At 39.8% G+C, this 7,028-nt stretch overlaps 1 long non-coding RNA gene across 1 annotated transcript; it reads right to left on the bottom strand.

Annotated features, from left to right (window-relative positions):
* Window positions 1-456: 456 nt before the first annotated feature.
* Window positions 457-1,162, bottom strand: LOC104957368 (uncharacterized). The gene is made up of 2 exons (XR_799662.1): window positions 1,122-1,162; window positions 457-646 (listed from the first exon to the last, which is right to left on the bottom strand). It is a non-coding gene; the product is annotated as an uncharacterized lncRNA (long non-coding RNA).
* Window positions 1,163-7,028: the final 5,866 nt, after the last annotated feature.

The following is a 7,028-nucleotide window of genomic DNA, read 5'->3' as shown; positions in this document are numbered from 1 at the left end:
TGTTGCTTAAGCTTATGTATTCAGTCATTATTCAATGGGATACTAAAATCCATGTGAAAAAAATTGCTTCTCACTGTTCTCAGGTCAAATATTTATATGCGATTAAAAATGCGATTAATTGCGATTAATTAATTACAAAGCCTGTAATTAATTAGATTAATTTCTTTAATCGAGTCCCGGCCCTAATATAAATATATATATCCTATATACACCATCATGTATAATGATGGTGTATGATGTAGAAGGAAGTGTGGTAGATAACAAGTAAATATAGAGTTACATACAGATCCATGTTACAGCAAAAGATGGAATAACTAAGAAGCACGCAGTATAATAATAATTACACGCAACAATTAAATAACTGCTCAGCATCTCCACCACAATCCCAATCTGCTGTGTCCTGTTTTCCTCCCCTCTGCATAACACCCCATCACACATACGAAACACAACGCAGAGTCCGAGGGTGTTAAGAGTATGTTTATTTAAATGTCCTCCTCTCTACTGGCCAACACAGGGAGCATATGCTGGGTGTAGAATTTTTCCAGGAGGAGGAGATTTCCATGCCATGCAGGGTCTTTGGGGATGGGGATGATGATCGCCTCCTTCGTGGTCCACAGTAGCAGAGACTCCGGTCTGTGATGTGCAGCTGTTATATAATATACAATACATTTTTGAAAAACATTTGATCAACAAAAAAAAGGATTTGGTCAGGATCTAGAGTCAGTGTGTAGTTTATTAATTAATCAATGCTCTCTACATTAGGAAAACAGATACCAGTGTACCAGAGGGAGTCACACACAGCTGTGCCTAGATAACCAAACAAATTGACAAAATCCTTGAATCTACACACAGCAAATAAACTCAAATGACACAACGAGATGTAAAAGGAGATCACACATATAGTCGATATAAAACTGTCCGCTTCAATCTGAAGAGCAACTAAAACAAAACACGGGAGTGTATCTTGTTCTTGTGAACACTAATGTTATCCACAGCATACACAGAGACCACGAAGTTCTTAAGGAGAAAACTAGTTGCTAAAACAAAACACTTTAGTGTACCTTGTTAGCTAATGTTAGCTAGCTGACATTAACGTTAAACATTGCACTCATATTACTCACTGAAACCTTGTAAAGCCGGTCCCGCATGCTGGCTCTTACAGAACCGCTCCCTTTCGTGTATGTACAGCTCTCAACATGCCCAGACTTGTAGTGATTTTCACCTCGTTTTATACTTTTTTCGCCTCATTCTGAAAGAAACAGGTGAAATTTGCTAACGTGACGGCCATCTTTGTGATGGTGACGCGTATTGTGCAAGACCAGAGACCTGTAGTTCACTGTGTAACTTCACAGTTTTACGACATTTTTTTTTGACTTGCAAAATGTTCTTTTAATTTGACAAACATCATATGTGTCATTCGTGGCACAATTCAAACGGGATCGAAAGATGACTTTTCTCTCTCCATTGACTTCAATGTATAATTTTCCGCTTCCGGGGTTCCATGGGTCGGAAGTAGATGGGCGGGACTTCGCCTCTCTATAGAGACAGAACGTCACAATTAAATAAAAACATATATTAAATAATAAATGAACTGAAAAATAAGTGACGAATGAATGCAAAATCCAGGATTCGACAACCCTCAAAAAGACAACATAGAATAGCGGACTATACATTCAAATGCGCGTTCCCATGTCAAGGGGTGCATTTCACGATGGGGGTGCATAATTTGACACAACACCGGGACACTTCCTCCCGCCGGCAGTCCCCTCCTGGAGGACGGAGCTCCCCACCCGGGAGCCGGAGTGGGAGCCGGAGCGGGAGCCGGAGCGGGAGCCGGAGCGGGAGCCCGCCCGGGTTCGGTCACTCTGTCCTCGTGAGGGCCGGTGTTCTGGATTAACTGGTTTTCCGATCAACTGGTTTACAGAGGTGGGGGGCGTGGCCTTCGACTGAAATACACATTTCGATCACTTCTTCTGTTGTTTACATACATCTTTTGGTATATTTGGCTCGGTAGGATGGTTTTGATGCACATTCAGTACCAGTGTGTGAGGTTGTGGTTACGATGGCGATATCCGGACACGAACAGCGAGGACTTCAAAAAGAAAAACGAGTTGACTGGGGATGTCTGTTCAAAACATTGCGAGCTCGAATAAATCATTTGATGCTGATTGGTCTGTAATTGGACATCATTGCCTTATCCCCAGATTTAAAGATCGGTGTCACCGTGGCCACCTTCCAGGGTGATGGGACTTGTAAAAAGAACAAGATTATGGTCAGAAAGACCAGTCATTAAGTTTTAACTATTCTGTCAGCTTTGTTTGTACATAATAAATCTATCATAGTCTTGGAGGTTTAGGTTATTCTAGTCGGTTTATCCATTAGTTGTATTAAGTTGTGATTATCCATGATCCGTTTTAAGCTCTTTCTATTTTGTTTATCATTCCAGTTGATATTAAAGTCTCCTAGAATAATTAGCTCTTTGTTGGAGTCACAGGAATTCAGCATGAGTTTTACCTGGTCATAGAAATCCACCTTAGCGGTGGGTTGTCGATACAGGCAAATCATGGTGAGGGACATTTCCTCAGACATTTTTTATTATAATTTTTAATTTGAAGGTCAAATAAATCAGACAGTTATAGTGCAGCACAATATATTATCCCTTTGTATAGGCTTTTTATTTTTACTTCGGTACAAGTTTTGCGCTATTCAAGGGATAATAAACTGAGAAAAACCTTGGGAAACACTGGATTAGTGAACACAACACCACTTATTGATTGGCTGATGAGCACCAGGTGTGAAGCACCAATTACTATTCATAAAGGAGCCTAACCTACATTTACATAATTCATATTATACATCAGCAACATTTATCAATCAAAAGCCCTTGCCATATTGCAGATAATATTATCATACACTTTGGGTCATCAGGGACCCTGAAGCTTTAAATGTTTAATGACATTGAATGTCCGTGTTTCCCGCTTGAACTACCACAAGCACTACTTTATGAAAACAGATATTGCTTTCCATAAGTTTGACACCAGACTGCCAATTTGCAACTAATTTGCCATTCCCATTACATTGTCAGTCACGAAATAGCTTTGCATAATACTATGGACATAATACTCTCAGTCTGATAATCCATCATTGCCCGGTCTGTTGCTTCTGTGTGAAGAAAAGCGTCATTTGCAGCAAGTTCCTGGGCTGAGACCATTTTAATGAAAGTACAACACGGGAACACTGTGGGAGATCCTCTGTATTCATTTTATTAGAATGCACTTTAAGATAGTCAGATTTGTTTTCAACTTTTGTTTTATTCTTTAAATCATGCCCTGAATATCCGTGGTTTTCATTGCAATCAATCCTTGACTCTCAGGGTGACATGCACAGGATTTGGAGTGATTTCTCTCCCTCCCTCCTCTCCCTTTCAAATGTAACTAATATAAAACCAGATTATATCTGAAGATTAAAATAACGAATGAACTACAACATGGATTTAGGCCAGGTTAAAGCATCAGCTGCGAAACCCAGTACAGTTGGTTTGAGATTGCATGACTACACAACATCCGGTGCAAAATATGACTCATTATTTTTGGCTTGTGGTTATGCTTTAAACCTGCTTTCCTCAGGTGTTACAGAGGCTACACTGACGTCAGTGCTGGCCTAATGCTGTAAAGCCCTCTTATTTAAAGCTCTATGCAGTGTTGTATGCAGTTTGTATGACACACTATGGCTTAAAATAGGGAACACTAAGGAAAAAGAGAAAGTATATTATCGGGATTTGCCTTTTGCATGAGGCAAATGTGACCTTTAAACTTGCAGGACTTTACTTGAAATAAATCAGAGTTTACAAAGTGAATTCTCTGTTGGCCTGTGTTGGCTGCCTGTCTGTTGTCCCAGCTGGCAGGAGATGAGTCATTGAAATTCAGATGTAATAAAGCCAACAAGGCAGACATACGGGCCTCGCCGATGTGCCCCCCAATCACGTGACAGAGGGATAATAAATCAAAGAACTGTCCAAACTCTTTGACTCACAGTTTCCGTTAATAACTCCATTGTAAGGCTCCCTGTAACATAAGGGATGGAAATAGTACTTACGTTGTACAAAACAACCAGCAACTTATATTTCAGCATTCCATAAGGATAGGTTCAAATGCGTTTTGGAATCCAATGACACATCTCAAACTGATCTTTTTTTTCATTTTTACATAACCCCTCTCTTCATATACATGGTTTCTATTGCAACCAGCTGCTGCAATCAGCAAACAATAGTACATTTAAATCTTTTCACACTTAGCATAATCTCCCCACACACAAGTCTAACTGTGAGGCAAAGTTCCAGTATTTATGATCAGAGCAACATCTGCTAGAAAACTTGTAATTCTAGCTGTTGTGGTAATGTTTTTCCTAACTTATGGTAGAGTTACATCTCACTGTCATTTTCAGTGGCGATTAATCAGCCAATGATATTCTAAATTAATCAACTGTTCTATATCATAAGAGAAAGTGGTGAAAAACATGCAACCAAGTCTACAGAGTCCAAGGTGATGTCTTTAAATGTCTTGTTATGCAAGTTCAAAGCCCATACATAATCACTACAATGTGATAAAAAACAGAGAAACCATATTTTACTCCCATTTCTTCATGAAAATGTACAATCACAAGAGTCTATATCAATCGACTGATTACTGAAATAACAATAATGAAGCTCTGAAAGCGATTTATTTAAGAAAAACCTACTTGTGTTGTATGGGAACACATTTATTCCAGGAGAGTGTTGTATTCTTCTCTTTCAATATCTCACTCTGTGGAGGGACAACTAAATGACCACAATATGAAAAGCATTATTGAACAGACCTCCGCAGGCCACAATACTCTGGATAAACCCTTCTGCCAATATGCTGTCTAATATAACAGACATGCAAGCCTTTATTGTGAAATGCCCTCTTCCCAGCTGTGCTCTCAGCTATAATTCTCCACTGGGCGGCTACTTAACATTCACTGATAGCAGGCCTCATGTAGCAGAGCTGCTAGCCTGCTGCCCTTTGTTGACTATCTATTATATTTCACTGGTTAAGCCAGTGTTTAATACTGGCCTGCTGCCCAGCTATCCAGACAGGGGCCACAATATTGTGTCTGACTGGCTTCATGACGCTTTATTCCTTAATCCCTGCAGCCACCCCTAATGACTCTCAGACTTTCCCTCTCATGCCATTCCTTCTTCTTTATTAAAGCTGGAAAGGCATCTGTCAGTCTGTGTGACTTTCTGTAAAGCCGAGGATGATGGTGCATACAGTCATAAATAAGATAAGACAAACAATGGTGGCAGAAAAGAATCGTAGTGTGGCAGCAGGTGAAAGCAACAATAGAGAGGTGTCACGGAGGCGCAGGATCATGAGAGAAAAGCACCTCGAAGGACTGATGGAGGCCTGAAAGCGACAGGAAATGGATTTATATTCACCGCTCATTCTGCGCTCCGTTTGACTTTTGGAAGGGAAGCAGATGTGCTTCTGTGCGCGCCGCAGCCTCTGTAGTTGCGGAGTGATTCACAGGCTTTCAGATGAATATGGAACAAGCCCAGTTCGCCACATTAGCAGGCTCATTTCCCACAGAGAGACAGTCAATCCGTCACTTCTTCACTACTCTGAAAGACTTAGGGAGGAGGGAGTGGGGGGGGGGGGGGGTACAGAGAGACAGAATGAGAAACAGAATGAGAAACGTAATGAGAGCGACTGAATGACAGAGGGACAATGAGAGAGAGTGAAAGAGTGAGGATAGCAACAGAAGAAGAATGTCTGTGGCGAGTTTGTTTTCTGATGCATGGTTTAGAGCGATGTGGGATATAATGTGATCATCTGCATGGAAGAAAGTCTCTGGGATACACGGGTCATGCTTTGTGAACAGCGGGCCAGCGTTCAGAAGTGAGAGATTGGCTCTGTTGTTTATCTACATTGTCATTTCTCCAACAAACGATAGCCGCTTCCGTCAACGCCACAAATCTCTCGTTGCATGGAAACAGCGATTACCAGTGTTGACAGTCAACACCTAGAAAAATCATAAGGCAGATGGCAAAAGGAAGGAAATGTGGCCAAGATCAACATTACTACAAAGTTTTTAAAAATAAACCACAGCACAATGGCACAGAGGAAAATGTAGAGTCACAATGACAGCTGGGTAAACTGTTTTCAACTAATTTCATAAAACAATACACTGTAGTTAGCTGGTGTAATGAACAGCTTTCCGCTTTAGTATTGCAGTACATTGGTTTTTGGTGTTTTGTTGTGTTATCACATTATAAACTATGTGACATTAAAACGTTAACTAGTAAATGTGAAGCCGATATACTTATTTAGAGTCTGAAAGGCTTCTATAGATCACAACATCAGTAGTTTTGTAAAAGTTGGCAGTAAGTTCTTTTTTAAGCAATATGGGCAAATTAGAAAGTAACTGTGCAAAAAGTAGGTGTGAGTTACCAACAGACAATGCAGATTTGGAGATTGTGTATCTTATAAACATCAGAGTAGTCATTTTCTTACAGTTCAGCAATCAATGTCAAACAAAATTGTGAGATATGAAAAGTTTGAATTTGTATTGATGTCACCTCCTCCTACATGAAAGATATTGAATCATTGAAAAAACATTCTTATTTTTTTGTTTCAGTTTACTTTTTCTTCCATTTCAACGTTTTTACAGGGTTTGCCTTTAGTTTAAATCATCGAAACATTTTACCAGCCTTAATGCTCTGAAGGGTTCAGAGAACTGTTGCAGGCATGCACAATTTCCTCTTTTCACTTCTGATATTTTGGGCATTTGCATTACAGTGTAATGATTGGAGACCAGTAGGGCTTGACGATTAATGAGTTCTATCAAAAATGCCATATGGACTAGCGTATTATCCAATTCGCATGAGGTCCAATATGGTTGTTAAATGCAAAATGTGTGATAAGATAAAAAATTCTTGGACAGCAGATTTGTCCTGGTCCACAAATCATATTCTATGAATAAAGAAATCTTGCAAAAAATGATTATAA

The sequence above is a fragment of the Notothenia coriiceps genome, unplaced genomic scaffold, assembly GCF_000735185.1.
Source record: "Notothenia coriiceps isolate Sejong01 unplaced genomic scaffold, NC01 NC01_scaffold00026882, whole genome shotgun sequence".
NCBI lineage: Eukaryota > Metazoa > Chordata > Actinopteri > Perciformes > Nototheniidae > Notothenia > Notothenia coriiceps.
This window is presented reverse-complemented; position numbering and strand designations above follow the sequence as displayed.